The 18,413-nt window shown below is 38.3% G+C and overlaps 1 long non-coding RNA gene across 1 annotated transcript; it reads left to right on the forward strand.

The window, feature by feature from the left end:
* The first annotated feature begins 781 nt into the window (after positions 1-781).
* LOC310895172 lies at positions 782-18,056 on the forward strand. Its single transcript, XR_014580503.1, has 3 exons — positions 782-1,725; positions 14,510-14,626; positions 15,511-18,056. It is a non-coding gene; the product is annotated as an uncharacterized lncRNA (long non-coding RNA).
* The last annotated feature ends 357 nt before the right edge of the window (positions 18,057-18,413 follow it).

Raw genomic sequence — 18,413 nt, forward strand, 5'->3', positions numbered from 1 at the left:
GTAGAGAGGTAGGGATTGGTCTATTCTCCCACGTGCCTGGTGACAGGACAAGGGGGAATGGGCTAAAGTTGCGCCAGGGGAGGTTTAGGTTGGATATTAGGAAGAACTTCTTTACTGAAGGGGTTGTTAGGCATTGGAATGGACTGCCCAGGGAGGTGGTTGAGTCGCCATCCCTGGAGGTCTTTAAAAGACGTTTAGATGTAGCCCTTAGTGATATGGTTTAGTGGAGGTCTTGTTAGTGTTAGGACAGAGGTTGGACTAGATTATCTTGGAGGTCTCTTCCAACCTAGACGATTCTGTGATTCTGTGATATAGACATTAAGGGACTTTTCCTCTCTGGATTTGGCAATGGTTTCTGGAAAAGGGAGTGGACAGAACAGCAAGTGTATTTACAGCCTTACATTTAACCCCAAGCAGAGCTCTGTCGTCTCTGGGCATATTAAATAGGATTATCTGCTTTAATAATGGCATAAGATGAATTGTATTTTATAGTTCCTTGAGAAAGCACCATAGGTTTTGGCACTGTAACCATGAAGCTACTAGAATATAGTGATTTCTGTATTAATTGTAATATACAGGCAAAGCAGCTTCATGGAGCCACTATAGACCGAAGAATCAGTATGTGCCATCTGTTATCATGCATATGCTATAAATATCTATGGCTTTGTGTTACATGCTTGGAACAAAATATAAATAGTAATTAAGAGAGTTGCTCCACAAGGGTCTTCAACACTGTAGGATATGGACCTGTGCTTTTATGGTAGAACACCTCTTCCAGGAATAGCACAATCATTTGAACCACAGGAGAGCAGTAGAGAGGTGACATTCAGTGGATGCTGACTCCTTGCAAGAGGGAATTCAGAGTCTCCTTGCAAAACAGCAGTTATTTTAAGGAACCATTGCATGTGCAAATTCAATTTCCTACTAAAGGTTGTGGGAAGGCTAGCTCAGTGGTTAAAGTGATGCACACACTTCAGAGATTTGGATTTTTCTCCTCCACAAAGTTTTGTGTCCTTGGGCAAGTCAATCAGGGGAAAATTTTCCAACCTGCCTTTACCAATGGTTGCACTGAGCCTTGAGGCAAGAGCCAAAAAGGGGTTTGGGTGCCTAAGATTATCTTAGATACCTTTATTCCACTCAAACTCAAAGTTCCTGAACCCAGAAATTCCTTTTGGGAAATTCACTCTGCAGAAATTAAGGTTTTGAGTACTAATCTTTCTAGATACTTTTAGTCTTCTCTGAATGCTCAGGTGTTCAGCAGAGGATTCGTTTGCTTATCCCGTGACTAACTGATGTGTAGGTTTAGAAACTTGCCAGCCCTCTGTCCATCAAGCCAGTATCTCAGTTCAAGAAATATTCCATCCAGATTGAGTTCATCCCAGAGTATGGTGACAGACACCATATTTTGGTTTCTTCAAGTGGCCTTGGAGAAGTTGTTTTTTGTGTATAGGAAATGGATGCTCATATAAGTAGTGAGAGAACCAGGTGCTTTTCATTTCCCTTATCAAGGTGATTCAGGTGCCTTAAGGCCTGGATTTTCTGCTCCAAAAATCAGATCCTAAGTATTCCACAGAATAAGAGGGAGAAATCCTCCATCCATCTAAATAGACATACATAAGAGAGAACAGAAGTTTCACTGGAAGACAGAGGGCTTTCCATCTTGAACTTAAATCCATTTGGGGAATGACTGAGCCATTTCTACTCATCTGATCCATCTTAACTGAGGTGAATGACTTCATCCATACAGTTCTTTCTCTGTTTTGTGTTTTGTTCCTTTTGCTTTTTCTCCATCTGCCCTGAACTTTTCCTTCCTTTTCCTGGGAAGTTTAATTAATTAATTAATTTTTCCTGAAAAGGCCGGAAATGTTCCTATTTTAGATTACTAAAAAGGAACTAGGAGGTGAGAGATGTGAACTTCCTTGGTAACAGAAAGAATTAACTATGTTTTCTATAGCGAGTTAATGTGTTCAAATCATATAAAACATGTGAATCATGCCAATCATGTGACCAAATCATATGTCCTGATAAGATTTTTTAGTGACAGAAGGGTGTTTTTTGTTTTCTATTATTTAATTATTTCTAAGAATATCTTTTATGAGAGGGATTTGGGCTGTGGTTTATAAATTTTGGAACAAAGTGGTCCAGAGAAGAGCAGCATTAAAGTGTACAACTCCTTGTTTTCAGTGTTGCCTAGTGGCAGCTCCACCCTCAGAAGGTCAACTTTGAGACACCATGTTGTGGCAATTACCTTTTCCTCTATTTTTCCTATACTATTCCTATGCTCCTATATGCTCTTAGCATAAGGGTCTGATTTCACTCTGAATCATCAGCAACCTCTTGGTCAATCTAACCCAAGTTCTATTAAAAATGAATTATTCATTTTAATTACACTTCAGCAGAACTGCACCAACAAGAAGTAGACATTTCCCTTCAGGATCTCTTTACTTAAAAATAAAAATAAAAATAAAAAGTCTTTAAGTGTTGTTTTTCAAGATCTGAAATAGCCTTTGAAAATCTGCATGAGAAAACAGTTGGACTGCTAGTGTTCAAATGTCCTAAAACACCTGCATAGCTGGCTAAGCTTATGGCAGCTCAAGACATCCTGGGGATTATTAGCACAGCCTTATAGGAATTGAGGGCATCAGAAAGAGCATGGCCCACTAATTGCCAAGGAAACCTTGCTATCTGCAGCCTGTCCATAAATCCACTGGAGTATTGAGGCACTGACATTACCATTGGGTAAAGAAAGGCCCATAAGATAAAAGAGCAAGTACCATATCTCAGCAACAAAATCCATGAGACGATATATTAAAATGGGAAGGAGCTGGCTGCCCGAAATGTGAAAAGCAAGAGCAGAGAACAGCTATGCAAAATCTTGAGGATGAAAACATGTGAAGCCAATCACAGAGGAAAGATGAAAGGACAAAAAGATTAGACAGTTTATTTTATTTTTAGATTGAAGTATCTATTATGATAAAACAATGTTACCTGAGTGTGAAGTTGGGGAGTTTTTATGTGCTTTTTTTTAGGATGTTGCTTGTAATAACATAAAAGAAGGAAATTCAGTTGATTTGCTAGGATTTTCTCAATTGTACATACCCTAATCTGAACACCAGGGCAAAACTAGTGGCATGAAGTAAGTTTCCCACCATTTAAGTTTTAAAATTGTGATTGACATTCCTCAAAACAGGTCTAGCAGGCAACAAGAGGAGACATTTAGAAAAGTGCATTTGTGGCTCTGGCCCATTTAAGCTGGACGGGGAGAAAAACCTGCTTCTTATAAGGTGGTCTAAGTTGGAGCTGTCAGGGAGAGAGATGAGTTTGACCCAAGAGAGTTTGCTAATCCCCACGTGAAATGAAGGGATTTCCTCATTGTGCAGCAAAGAATTGTTTGCATGAGAGAGAGACAGGGAGGAAAATCCCCAAATGGAAGTGTAACTTTCCTCCATAAACGGCCATGTCAATTCTAAAGAGGAGAGCTGAGTCCCAGGACCTGCATCAAGGACTCTTCCTTTTTTTTCTTCCAGTCACTGATGAAAGTCATATAGGGAAAGTGTCCCTTGCAAAGAAATGACAACTATCATCACAGCCTGCTGTCCCTGAAAAGGAGCTCAGTTTTTCAAAAAGTAGGGATCTTGCCTTCTGTAGAGGATTGAAATTGTTGATGCCAAAGACACAAATGCCACCCCTCACTCCTGAGTCAGTTACTGTATCCAGAGCTTTCATTTCTGACTGTCTCTTGCCATCTCCCTACTCAGCAGGAATGGTTTTAGAGAACTTGGTCTTTATGGTGAACACAGTTCTCATGTACCACAGGGCAAAGTTTGGCTCTTATAGCGAGCAGAGGAGGTCTTAAACTCTGGGGAAAGAAGTCTCTCTTGGCTGTGGCAGGTTTAGGCTGTGCTTCATTTGCAAATCTTTGCAACCCTCTTTTTTGCAAGTGAAATGGGTATTTGCCTAAGTGACAAATGCATGGAATCCTAGAAATCTATGCAATCACGTTTTCCTATGTATTTCCAGCATTACCTCCTGAACCCTGTCACGGACCACCACCTATGACTAGTGTGGAGCAATGCCAGTTCAGTATTTTCTAACAATCTCCTGCTTTCCCAGGCCCTGCTGCAGAGATCGTGCCTCAATTAATGTTATAGCTGATTAACTCTTGTTCCACTCTGAGTGCTATTCTTGCAGGGCCATGGTAATCTCTAAATCACAGTCCTCAATGTGCACTCAACAATGGAAGAGCATTACCTGCAATTTCCCAAGCATTTCATTTCCTCAGAAGATTTATTTGTAAACAAATATGAGCTTTATTGTTGCTTGTTGCAGACACACAGTAAATTAGTTTTTCCATGCTGAAATGCAACAACATAAAATTCTCACTTGAGGAAAGCACTAACTGGCATTATGGCATCACTTTGTTAATTATATTGGCACGTACACTGCTGTTCTTTAAATTAGTCCTGTTCACCAGAAACACTTTGTACCTAATGATTTCCTGGACTTCTTGTATACTAATTCATGCTTAATCTAATTTAAATCGTTGTCAAAGTGACAAATGCAAGGAAGACACAGCATTTAAAGCAAGAGGACTCCTGAGTCAGTGAAACATGGTCATAGGAACTATAATGGAGGGATCACTGGGGCAGATTAGTTTGAATATGTTGAGTTTGGCTTTGGTATGTTTAACAGTTTTCTGACTCTTTCTTATCAGTCTGACCTGTCGTTTTTTACAGACTGGATATTCCACGTTGTTCACTTCTCTGCACAATTTTCAATCATTTCATTTTTGGTTGTTGTCTGTCAGTGGTGTCTGATAAAATTATGATCTTGGAAGACTATGACGATGAAGTTTAGTTAGCTTATAGTTTATGACAGGGAAGGCCATCACTAATCCATGACATAAATTATGTGTTCTCTGGTCCTTGACTTCCTTTGACCCTGCAGCATTCTTAGTGGAAAATTGCTTGACCAACGTAACTGTCTTCCTAGATTTCTTTCATACTTTTTGCAACAACTGCCCTGTTATAGCATGTCAAATGTCTTGCAAAATCAGTTTATGTCATTTTATTGCCTCACGTTCAACAGATCTTTCCAAAAGTGCAATAAATCTAACGGGTGTCTGCTGTGGTTGTTACCACATATCAGTCTTCTCTGCTCCTCAACTATGAAAAGGGCATGAAAGTATATGGAAGGATCTCTGGCTCTCTTGAAATTTGAATTCAGCACTTGAGTTCCTGCCTTCCAAAGATATCAGACTACTGCTTAAATCAGCAATCTTCCACTTATAAGGATTGAGGTCTAAATACTAAATACTTAGTCCTTATAGGTACTAAGTGGACAGGAAAAGTTTCCAGATTTGTCTCCTGAGAAGAAGCATCTTGACAAATTAGTTTCTATCCAGTAAGAAGGAGTATTTCCTAGCTTTGAAAAGAACAAATCTAGTTGGAATTATCTAAGATCTCCTGAAAGGCACGTGTGTAGGTACTTTCAAACAAAAGTGAACATCTGCAACAAGGAAGAAAGCAAAGAAGAAAAGCAAAAAACAGGTGTGTGCTTTCAATCCTGCACCTCTCCAATGTTCATATGTGTTACATTAGCACTACCAGGAGACTTGCTGTAGTAATGGCAACCTCTCCATCTGAACAGGAGTGTGGGTTGTTTTGATTTTTAAAATTTGTGCAGAGAAGTAAACACCAAATACAAAGCTGGAGTGAAAGCACACAAATAATTACCACAATGACCATTTACATTTAAAATGTGCAATTGCTCATTTCAGTCTTTGTCCTAGCTTCTAGGAATCCATTATCCCAGATGAACACCACAGCCACTAGGTTACACAGACTTGCTCTTACCTGCTAAAGCTTCCAAGCCCAGTTAATCTTTGCTGAAAAACTACAAATTTTGCTCAGCACCATGCAGGAGGGTAGGCAATGTGTTCTACTTCGGTGTAGTTCGGGACCTAGAATACCCTTGTAGAAGATGGAGAAGTTTTAAACCATGCCAAGAGACTTCATTACCCTACTTAAAATTACATGCAGGATTCAGTTTCCGGTCCATGTCCTCAGCAGAGATACTATGGGGAGAAATCTCCAAGTATGTGATATTACTATAGAAATGGTCCTTCTTTCTATGCAGAGTGCAAATATGTAGTTACTTTTAATACATTAATTTTATGTTCACAGCTCCTACTTTGTGTTATTATGTCTTTTTTTATTTATTTATTTTTAATTTTTTTTCCCTACCATCATTATGTTTTTTTCCTACAACTTTTTAGGAGCTTTAAACTATTTTTAAATTGCTATTTTATTTCAACTGCGATCTCCTATCCCATTTATAGTCTACATTTTTCCCTGCTGTATTTCCCTTTGATTTTTCTTTAGCTCTAATTTCATTTTCCCTGGGTTCATTATTGGTATGCTAGCACTGTGAATATTGTTTTCCCACATGTAGCTCTTTTGTTTGCTGTAGCTCCAAATTGTTATTTACACTTTGAAATGGAGGTTTGGATGCCTTCATCTAGCTGGTGGCTCCATCTCACAGATACTCTGTAGATATACCAAACAATAGTACATCTCAGTGCTGATTTTCTTTTAAACTGTAAATCTGTTTAGGAAGATGTTGTGCATACACACAAAGAGCAGAAGCTGAGTTCCCAACAAAGGTGATTACAGCACTTGCTTCACCCTCTGTGGAGCACCCTTCACCTTTGCTCTTTAGCTTGAGCAGTGATAGTGATCATTTCCAGCATAAGGATTTTCCCTGGGATTATGACCACACGGATATTTCAACCCTTTCTTGAACTCTAAAAAATGGTTTACACTTGGGTCTCCAAGTTTAAAAACAAAAATTGAACCCAATACATGAGATTTCACCCTCTAGGAAAGTGGGGGCAGCAGGGAAGACCAGAGATGTGCCACTTGAGGTAATGCTAAGAGAGCAAAGATTTAAGATTTAAGCAGGAGTTTCTCCTTTTCTGGCTGCACTTATGTGGAAAACAACCAGGCAAGTAACCTTTGCTGTGCTGGAAGTGTTTCTAATATTTTTGTATTATTATTGTTATTTTATTTTATTTTTCCTAATGAACTGTGAATGAAACTGCTTGTATGTGCCCTGGAGCAATGCTGCAAACTCAAAATTCTGCTGTATAACTTCTTCCAGGGAAATTTAGGGAAGCCATTGGGTCAATGGGCAATGTTAATTTTCCCAGACAATGAGTTAATCTCCTCCCTTCTACCTCCTGTTCTTGAGCTAATTGTGGAAATGGCTCTTTTTCTTTCCTAGTTTCCTCACAATAACTATCCTTAGAGTACAGATAAAGACTAAGCATGCTTAAAATAGTAATTTCACAGCAGTTAAACCCATGTTCAGCAGCAAAACTGAGGTAGTTTTCTCTTTCTTTTAAAAGGTTGTGTGTTTTATTGGTTTATAGTTAATAGGCAGTACCTTTAAAAATCTGTCATGTGGATTCCTCAGCAGCTTGATACAAAGGTAGGAGTGAGGAGAGAGGAGAAGAGGAATAGAGGAGGAAGAGAGAGATTATTAATAACAAAAGTTCTTGTGCCATGTAAATAGACACAATATGCAAAATCTGGATATAAAGCTTATCTTGTTGCTTAAGGGTGGAGTACAGATCTCACAAAAGTGTAGACACAATCTTGCTTGTGGGGTTGGAAGGCAAAGAAAAATTCAGGAGTGCCAAATAAAGAGGATTCAGATTTTAAATAAATAAATAAATAAATAAATGAAAATCTCTGGAAGCAATTCCTGTAACTTGTTTCCTAAAGAACTTCAGCAGGTGCCTTCTGTTGCTATAACCTCCTTCTCTTTACACTGAACTCTCCCTACCTTTGTCTACAACATTCGTCTTGTTAGTTAAAGAACTTTTACCTTTAGTCAAAATTGTCTGGGAAAGAGTAAGTTCTTTTGTATTTAAGACTATTTAGTTTCTCTAATCTCAAGAGATTTTTGGGCTCTCGCTTTGAGGAAAGGAAGACAGGGATCAGAGTCAAGCTTGTTCTTTTCCTTTACAAACTGCAGATGAAAAAAGAAAAAATCCTCAGACAGTAGAGGAAAAGTCCAGTGAAAGGAAATTCATCAAAGTGGTAGTCCAGACTGTCAGAATCTTCAGTCTAGCGTATTGCTCACATTTTACATGCAAACACAGGCTTTTGCAGGGGGAAATCTGGAAAATCTTTAGAATTTATTTGACATGACAAGACAAGAGTCAATGGGCACAAACCGAAATATGAGAAATTTTATTTAAACACATTTAAAAACATTTTTATTGTGAGGGTGGTTAAACACTAGTATTGGGGTCTCTGTCTGGGAGATACTCAAACACAAACAGACATGGCCCTGAGCAACCCATTCTGGATGACCCTGTTCTGAGCAGGTGGTTGGACAACATGATCTCCAGAGGTACCTGCCAACCTCATTAATTTTGTGGGTCTGTCAACACCCCAGAAACATTAAAAGTGAGCATAAAGGAAGATGCAATATAATGTGAAAGTTTGTGACCTGATTTCATTAATTTCCATTTTTCTCACTGAACTAAGCTGCTCAATTTGAACGCTCATTTATTATAAAATTCTGAATACAATGAAAACTTCAAACGCTTTCTGCTACAGATAGTCTGGAAGCTGCGACTGTCCTTGATTTTTTGTGTGTATATTAAGAGAAGACATATAAATGTAAAATTAGGTTTCCAAACATTATTCCAAGGTCAAATATCGGGAAAAATGGAGGCCAGGTGGGACCACCATAGTACTGGGGTTTACTTGAAATGACATCTGATTTCCATTAATAGCTTAACAATGACAACAAAACTGATTTTTTCTGACATTGTTCCTATGTGAAGAGATGAGGAACTTTGTCTTGCACTGCATCAGCGTAGAGGGTGTTGAGAACCTGGTCTGTAATATATTCCCATGTGATTTTTGAGCCAAGGCTGTGCTATGTGGGCTGCATGGCCATAGTGATGATCTTAGTAATACAAACCACCAGTGGTAAGAAGAAATGAGTTTGCAATGTCTGCTGAGACTGAGGTCACTGGACCTCTCTGTGGTCCTTGTATGTACACAACCTAGACTCAATTTTCTAAGGATATCACAGAACCCCAAAGGACCCCTGTTCCTCTACTCTCCAGTGGATAGGGTATGTACTTTGGGTATCATGGTCTCGAAGATTAGGGCATATAGGTTGAAAGATCAGGAAACTGGGCAAGTTTTGGATTCTGGTATTTGCACTCACATGTTAATATCATGCAGTTACTAGGCATATTTTGCCATGAAGATGTAAGTTTACATCACAAAATGTCCATCTACAGCTTGCACAGCTTAGGCTTATTCTTACAGTGTTATTAAAACCTATGCAGAAAGTTCAGTCATTTCTCTGGAACAAAGTGAGTCCTGAATATTACAGAAAGAAAGCAAAGTCATAACATGACAAACTCTGCAAGTATCAGTATGGGGAAGGAATTGTCAGCAATAAAGGCATCTGAAGATGACTCAGGAATTATCTTCAGGTACTACATTCTTCCATCAGTGCATTTTGCATTGCTGGCAAGATTCACATTTTTTATCTTAAAGCAACAAAAAAATTGAATGCCATGTGTGGGAGACACCACTCTGCAGTCTGGACAGGTCTGTCATGCAAGGAGCGGTTTCTGCATGTTCTTGTCCAAAGTCTGCTTGAAATGGTACAGAGGTTTTGCATTGACATATGCCAGCATATATCCCTCACCTTTTGTGCAGTTATGCTTTGCCACAGACCTCGCAATAAGTCAGTGACAGAAATTGGATAAGAAATTAGAATTCTGTTTCATTCTCCGCATAACTCCTTAAATCAGTACAAGAGACCTCTAGCTGTAGAAAGCTTTTTTTTTTTTTTTTCTTTTCTGAGAATTGGACTCCCTAATGGGTCTTCATAGCTAGAGTAAAAGGTTTTATTATTATTATTATTATTATTATTATTATTATTATTATTATTATTTAAAGATTAATCTTTTTGATTCATTTGTATAGGGGCATCCTGAAGCTAGTACACGAGGATGAAATTTAATTATCAGTGATAGAAATCTAAAATTATTTTTATTGTAGCCAGCTATCTATGTGTAATGAAAGATGAAGATTTCTCCTACCATAAGAAATCTCCCCTTACCACCCCCCAGTCATAGCAAATCCCCAGCCACCCTCATTTTTACAATGTTTCCTTGAGGTTACAAGGGATATCATTAAAACTCCATTTCATACAAAGCAGATGTTAAAATCACCTTTATGACTGCTTCTCATTTTCAGAATGTCTGGAGATCCGTCGTGGTTACTGTGAAAACAAAATAGCACTTGTATTCTTATTCATATCACAGGTTATCCTCCACCTTCTGTACCCTTTCAGAATTCATGAATATGTATCTCAGTGTTACAAGTATAATGGAGTCCCGGCTTGTTTTATTCCAAGTACCATAATGCGTTCACATTTCTAAAGATTCTCAGCTATGCGTGAGTATATCTTATAGAAGGGAAAAAATAAACATAATTTGATACTAAACTGCTAACTTAACACAACTCTAGAGAATTTCTAGCCAATATCCGGTCATTTGTATGCCTCCTGACAATAATTTTTTGTACACTGGAAAGTCATTTGCTAAACGTTCTTTGATGATTTTGAAAAAAAAAAAACTGTTAGCAACACATACTCAAGCTCTGAGTGCTTCTTTTAAAAATGAAAAATGGGCTTGTGTTGTAATGCATAGCTTTCAGGAGTTTCATCAGTATCCACAGTTGACACACAGATATCAGATGGATAGTTATAGAGTGGCAGAACTTGGTGTCTGAGAAAATGCAGAAACTCAGGAGGGAAAAAAAAAAAAAGCCATTTAAAAGAAAACAGTGAAGATATATGTTTCTATCTAAATATTTTAGGACACTTAGGCTGCAAATCTATAGGATATTCAGTGAACAAGTCTTTCCTAGACTTGTATGAGAGTAGGATAGACTCCAAGACAAAAGAACAGAAATACATGAGAAAAGAGCAGTGCTGCCAACATACATACCTATTACCCTTTTTCCTGGCCTAAGTCTTCTCCTGACTTCCCAGTTTCCCATAAGCAGGATTTATGATCCAGAGTGAAAGGGTGGAGGCACAAGACTTATACATGAATTAAGTGAAAATATCTACATTTATCTACAAGTTTTTACAGCCTTTGGTGCTTGCTTGGGAATATTTTCAAATGCTTAAGTGATTTAGGAGCAGATTTGTCTCGATAGATTGACTGATATGCAAACTGCTTTTTTTTTTTTTGTCCCCTCTGTCCTGTGTCAGAAATGTCATCTCAGATCAGAGAATCTCACTGAAAACAACATTTTGTCTAATTCTCCCAACTTGTTTTCCATAACCAATTGCTTAAAATTTGTCAGATGACAGGTTGCCTTTTGTGTCTGTTTGCCTTTTTCTCATAAAAAAATCAAATATTTCTGCTGATTTTTTTCTTCACTTCACCAGAAGATGAAACAACCAAGTTAAAGTGCATATGACACTGCCTTTTCCTTTTAAACTCGGGTTAATAAAATCTTAAACATGAAGACAGGAATCCCCCCATTACTATACCATGGCTTAATTATCTGACTTTAAAATACATTTGACTGCTTCTTTTGATTTACTGGTGCTGCCTAATAATTAGCTCTTATTCTTTCCCTTCACTGACTTTGTTTGATAAGGCTTTTATAGAGTCTTGGCGTGCATAATTTAGTAAGTCCCACTTGTAATGCAGCACATCTCTCTCTCTTCCTGCTCTGTCCCAGGCTTGGAGCAGAACAGAAGTCTAATTGGCACTGTTTACAAACCATTGCACTTGGGAAGAGCTGTGTGTCTATTTGATAAGTAAAGATGTGAGAGATGAGAAGATTATGACTAATTCATGCTTTGTGCCATCTATGAGTTAAAAAAAAATAAAAATTAAAAAAAAATAAAGAAGAAGAAAAAAAGACAGGAGAACAGAAGAAAGAAGAAGAAAGTTGTTGCATTTGGAAGGTTTATAAATTGCATTGCAAACAAAGCAGTGGGAGTTTTTAGAAAAGAAGGGCTGGGAATAGCTGATGGTTTACAAGGTGGTTAGGATCAATCAAAAACTGCCACACTGATGGGTGGAAAGGTTAAAAAATATAATTTTAAAAAGTGTTTTTAGGAAGCAGAAGTCTGGTTTTAATTGTTAATAATAATTTCTATGCCAATTCAGAGCCTGGCCACATGAGGTGAATGAAAATTGGATCTCTGTCCCAGGAAACTTGTGTTATTTTTAACAAAAAAAATAAATAATATTTTTACTTAATTTAAATGTCTTGTAGAATAGACAGTTTTTAAGTCCCAGGTGGCTGGACCCTGGGAGGGGGACCCTGTGGGGACAGTATTGTTCTGTGCTTCCACAAATTTTCCTGAACCAATTGTTGCTGGCTACCTTTCAGCTACGCAGAGCTTCATTGAGACTGAGCAGGGCTCTCCTTAGCTCTTTGTGCACCTTCTTCAGGCTCACAAAATGAAAAGAGATCTGGGAGGGATGGGGGATGGAATAAAAGTTTGCCTGAAATGAAATTCTGAACAAAGGGAGATTCTCCATTCGGCATGGCTGAATGGTTCTTCACATAGATTTGCCTGAGCATGCAATTGCTACCACTTAAGCGTAGCACAAAAGATATAGGGAAACTTACAGCCAGATATATGAAAATATGAGGGAGCAGGGAGTGTTACTATTTTTTCTTTATATCCTATTTGTCTGGCACATCCTGAGAGCTAATTAACTGTCCCTTCTCTAATGTCAACTGGATGACAACAGCCAACTATTCAGAAGCTGGGTTACTGCACCTATGGCTCCTATTTACACTAGCAATAAATTATGCAAGTATTTCTGTGGTGAGGACTTTTAGATTTGTGGAACAATTGTTTTTATAAGCCTTCCTTAGCTTGAAAGTACTACTAGACAATTTACAGAGATACAAGTGCATGGCTAGAGCTTATAGATTGAGGCAGGACTGCATGCAGGACTTAGAGACTAGTATGCCACAGTAGCATCAAGAGCTGTTCTGGGATATTATCCAGCAGTACTTGTTGGATTCTGTCTGCCCTCAAGCAAAAACATAATAGTCTCTGGTAAATTTATTCCTTCTTGAATGTAGAGGAAGCAATGTTGCTTTCCGCAAAGATGGTTCTGCAAACTACATGCCGTAAATCTTCATGTGCCCAAGAACCTGCCTCTGTAGCCAGAGCTAAAAGAAGGAAAACTCCAGGCCATGATGTTCCTGCTGGTGGTCCCTTGATGTTGTCCTACCATGGGTAGCCATGTAGCTCATGCAGCTTGATGCAGCATTGCTCTGTCACCAGAAAATTCAGTAGTTCGAAGACTACATGTCAGCCTTCTTAGCTCAGTAACTAGATTAAAACTCATGTGTTGAAGTGCAAGTACTGAAAGCTCACATATGCAGAAGGGACCTGCCTCTCCAGCTCCTGAGCACCTTCTATCACCCTGTGGCATCCCAGCTTCCACAGGGAACGAAGGCTACTGCAGAGAAAGCTGCAGACAGGTAGCTAGTAAAAAAAGAATATAGCATAAAAACAACTACACTGGATCAGAACAAAGGTCTACTTAGCCCATTTCCTATGTCTTAGAGTGGCCAAGAGTGTTTTCCTAGGAAAAGATACAATGACAGAACCAGAATTTGGTAATATGCATCTAGAATAGTATTTCAGCCTGTAGTGACTTGCCGTGAAGGACCTTTCTAATCTAGAGGTGCCATCACTGACTCTAATATCCTTCAGCACCTTTCCACCATGCGATGGAAAAACTGTGATTTTAAGTGATCTTTAATAACATCTTGCTGTATTATAGAAGCATATCTGTTGAAATGGTGATATTAAAACTGTCTCAAACTGTTATCCTTTTTTTTTTCTTTTCTTTTCTTTTCTCACCTAATGATCTGATAGAAAAAGTACTTTATCTACTGCTTCAGAGTTTTGGGATCCTTTTGATAGTTCAGGCTGAAAGATCATAATCCACAATCATAGGAAAAGCCTGTATAATTGTATTTGGAACTATCTTTTTCCTTCTTTAGTCCTAGTTGTTTGTAAATAAACCTTCATGAAGTACCAAATCTTTTGGATAACAAGATGCACTAAATCCTTTGCACAACAAAGTTTTTTGAGTTTAAGGAGTCTGTACCTTCACCATGGGAGTTGGAAAAACTCTTCTCTTGGGAATTAATTGCTGGTCCTGGCTGCACCTTAAATATCTTGGGACAAAATGTAGGTTTGAACCATTCATCCATGCCACGGTGCTTCTACCTAATGCATTTGTGAAGAGTAGTTGTCCTGCTGCCTGGATATAGTTTATAGATTGTTAAGAATTTTTATTATATAGAGTCACATTAACTTCAGAGTTCCTTTTTTTTTTTTCTTTTTTTTTTTTTTTTTCTACTGATTTCCAACATGGCCTGAGATTTTAATTTAGAGTTATCATCAGGTATATCCAGAGAGGAAGGACAAAGGGAGTGAGGGATGAAAGAAGTGGAGCCATCAACTACTGTAAGACCCGCGCAAGTTTACCTAGTCAGAAAATATTACTGCACCTGCCCTTCTGGTATGTTTTATTAGATCTTCTTCCCTGCAATAAATCCTGCTTTCAACATTCTTAAGCAGAACAAAATATTAGGAAGAGTCAGAACTCCCTTTGGAAAAATGGAAATTCAATTCTGAGAAACAGGCCAGTGTGCCAGAATAGGCAGCGAGACCCAAAGCAGGACCTTGGAGGGCAGCATAAACCTGGTCTATATTTCTTTTACTGTCGGTGATTACAGCTGAAATCTGAGAATGAGAATGGTGAAAGTGAGATACCTTGCAAGAAAAATGGTATAAAGAAAGTCTGTAATTTCAAGGCAAATAGTATATATATATTATTATTTTTTGCATAACATGAACAATATTGTCATTAATTATTCCACTCTTTAACATACCTAGAAAAAGAGTCTTCATCAGCAGATGTGCAGCCCACAGGAAAAGACTTAAAGTATGGGCTGTGGATTCCTGAGTAGCATGAAGGCTGCAAGGGGGTGCACTTGTGGATTATGTCTAAAAAAAATCTTGAAAAGTGACAAAAGAAGCACACCAGCCTACAACAGGCTTACATTTACTCTTCAGAGGACTGTATTGCCTGAAAGCTTTTAGGGGGTCTGTAAATTTAAATATAAAATAGGAAAAAAAATGGTCTACATAAAACATAATTATTTTGAACTATAAGATCCTGTATGACAGACAATTGAAAAACAAACAAACAAACAAACAAACAAAAGAAAACATTTCCTGATCTCCTAAAGAGATCAGAGATCATTCTTGAGTTTGTACCATGAGCAAAGAGGGACAAAATAAGCTCCTTAATTTATTTCTCTAACTTTTCTTTACTTTGAGCACCAGTTTAAGATATCTTACAGGTCTAGTCTTTGTTGATTCTTGTTTTGATTTCTCCAGAGCTCCTCAGATTAAGACAACTGACTTGCAGGAAACTCTCACCTCACTCATAGCAGAAGCCCTGAGATCAGCTATTGAAGATAAATGTGAAACGAGCAACTTCACAGTCCTGCAGACAACAGCTCCTGACCTGGAGTGCTGCTGGATGGAAAACATCTGGCAAATTTGGAAGTGCAGGACAGAATTAGGAAGATAACAGCATGAAAAGGCTGGAGGAGGTGAAGGAGGGAACAAGGTTGATAAGGAGGAAGGTGTACAGTCTGGATGAGGTAGGGAGGCAGAGGACAGAGACATAGGAAAATGTGTTTGTGAGATGCAGGCTCACAAAGGGGTTTCATAAAGGGAAGGAGGAGCAGTGTACTCAGTGATGGCAAGACATGAAATGTCAAGCTTGAACTGAAGGAAATGTTCTTCTAGTGTTTTTCTGAATAAAGGCAGTACAAATAACAATCACACAAAAACTAATGAATCTGAAAGTTGCGCATCCCCATTGTTACATTTAGTATGCCATTGTGGGAAGGCAAACACAAACTGCTTTCTCAAAGGCTTCCCTGAAGAACTCTAGGGTGTATTAATGCAACCAGAGAGAAAAATGTCAACCCACCATGCATTTGTCAGCAATAATGGTGAGAGGCATTGCTCACTGTGTACTAGCCATGTGCTCAGAGTTATCCCCATAAACATGTCCCAGTGGACATCCCTACCATCAGACTGGTCTTTTTGAAGAAGATTGTAGTTTTAATTGACAGTGCATTGGGAATTGATGGGAGCCAACTTTGCCCATGGCCAAACAACACTGTACTGCCAGTGGTGCAATAAGAAGGCTGATTTATGTAGCGTAGCTACATGCTCTTTTATCAGAGATTATTGGGAAAAACTACTTTGCTAGATGAAAGTAACAGTTTAAAATGTTTTTGTCCATTATTATTATCAAAATGTATTTAATTGAGGGACATACAAAACCAGATAAAGTGGCAGATAAATACCTATTCATTGGCTGGGAGGAAATCTGTTAAAAAGAAGAATCTCCTTGATACAGCTAAACTTGCCGCAATTATATAATAACCACAGTAAATACAAGACCAATGGATTATTTGCTTAACATTGAATGACTTATGTGGCATGTCAGCAAAACACCCAGGAGAATAAAACACACCAGAAGTTGCTCTCTAATTAATCTTTTCAGATGGAGTAATGATCTCTAATGTGCAGTAGATCTCATTAATTAACTTTCAGATTTTAATAAACTCTTTGTATAATTCACCTGCCATAATGCATTAACACAGATGTCGACTAAACAGGTTTTTTTTCCCTATTTGGGGAGAAAAAGGAGGAAAACATGAGTGCATGAGTGTTTTCTGTTTCCTCTTCTCTAGTATCTCTTCTGGTAATAGGTAACATTCGGAAGTAGCTAAATGAAGTAGTGTTGTGGTTTAACCCAGCAGGCAGCTAAGCACCACACAGCCATTCATTGTGTGGGATGAGGGAGAGAACTGGAAAGATGTAAAACTTGTGGGTTGAGATAAAGAACATTTAATAGGACACAGAAGGAAGGGGAAAAAAATAATAATAAAGAATAAACAAAGCAAGTGATGAATAAAACAATTGCTCACCACCCACCAACTGATGCCCAGACTGTTCCCAAGCATCAGCAGCCCTCCCGGCCAGCTCCCCAAGTTTTATTTTTCAGCACAATGCCATATGGTATGGGATATGCCTTTGGCCAGTCTGGGTCAATTTTACTTTTCTCCCAAATCCAAAACACAGCACCATACCAGCCACTATGAAGAAAATTAATTCTATCCCAGCCAAAACCAGGACAAGCAGGAACATATCAAAACATCCAATATGTTTGCCTAATTCTAATGAACTCAAGGGGAGGTAGATGTCTGATTATCTTCAAATGCGTATCAGAGATATTTGTTACACTTTTAAAATGCACTCTTTAAATGTGTTTAAAAGATGTAAAACAAAAACTGCTATCTTCAATAAGAAACAGAAAAACTGTGGGAGTCAGAACCATTTTCTTGTTTCACGGGTCTGCTATTCCCACCACTAGAAGAAATTTACTCTAACAAGGAACCAAGAGCAAACCTCATTACAGAATCTAATGTATTTGTATGGTGTGTTGGTACCTTCGCTATGAGTCTCTCCCAGACTGAAATAGATTATCTACTCCTTCATAGGGAAGACTGGTAGAGTCAGTCTTCCATCACAGTATAAGTTGCAGACGGCACAACATCTTCACTTAAGAAGTCAAAGTGATAGTTCCCTCAGATTGTTTCCTCCCTCCCAGCTCTCCTTTAAGATTGGAGACCAAAACATAATTTTCCTTAATGGCCTGTAGGAGAACACCTGAATTTAATTCCCGTTGCCACCACTAAGTGTCTGTGTTATTCTTGTTTCTCCCAGTCCTTGTCCAGTCTTCACATATCTCCCACTTTCACCCCCACTTTCTATACTCACCTCTCCAAACAGAAGCTTCTTTGGAACAAGAATATTTTTTGCTTGGCTTATTCAAGACCTAGCATAGTTCTGTTTCTATTTCATCTGGGTATTTAAGTACTAGAGGAAGATGAATGGCTTACACTGACATTTCGTTTTTCAAATTTTCTAGAAGATCTATTGCTTTTTCTCCCCCCAGTATTTCCCAGCATTTCTAAGGCATACTGATGGATATTTTTAAGCAAACCTCAATGGAGAGATATTCTGTTTATAGTCAAGTGCTTATGAAGATGAATATGCTGTAAACAATGACTATGCTTGATAGTGATCGTGCCCTGATCTAACATTTATTGATGCATGAAATTAGAGACTTGTGCTAAGCTGAACTAATTGCTATAACTACCACTGCAGACAACAGAGACCCATTAATTAACTAAAAAATAACAACAAAAAATGCT

The sequence above is a fragment of the Anser anser genome, assembly GCF_964211835.1.
Source record: "Anser anser genome assembly, chromosome: 2".
Lineage (NCBI taxonomy): Eukaryota > Metazoa > Chordata > Aves > Anseriformes > Anatidae > Anser > Anser anser.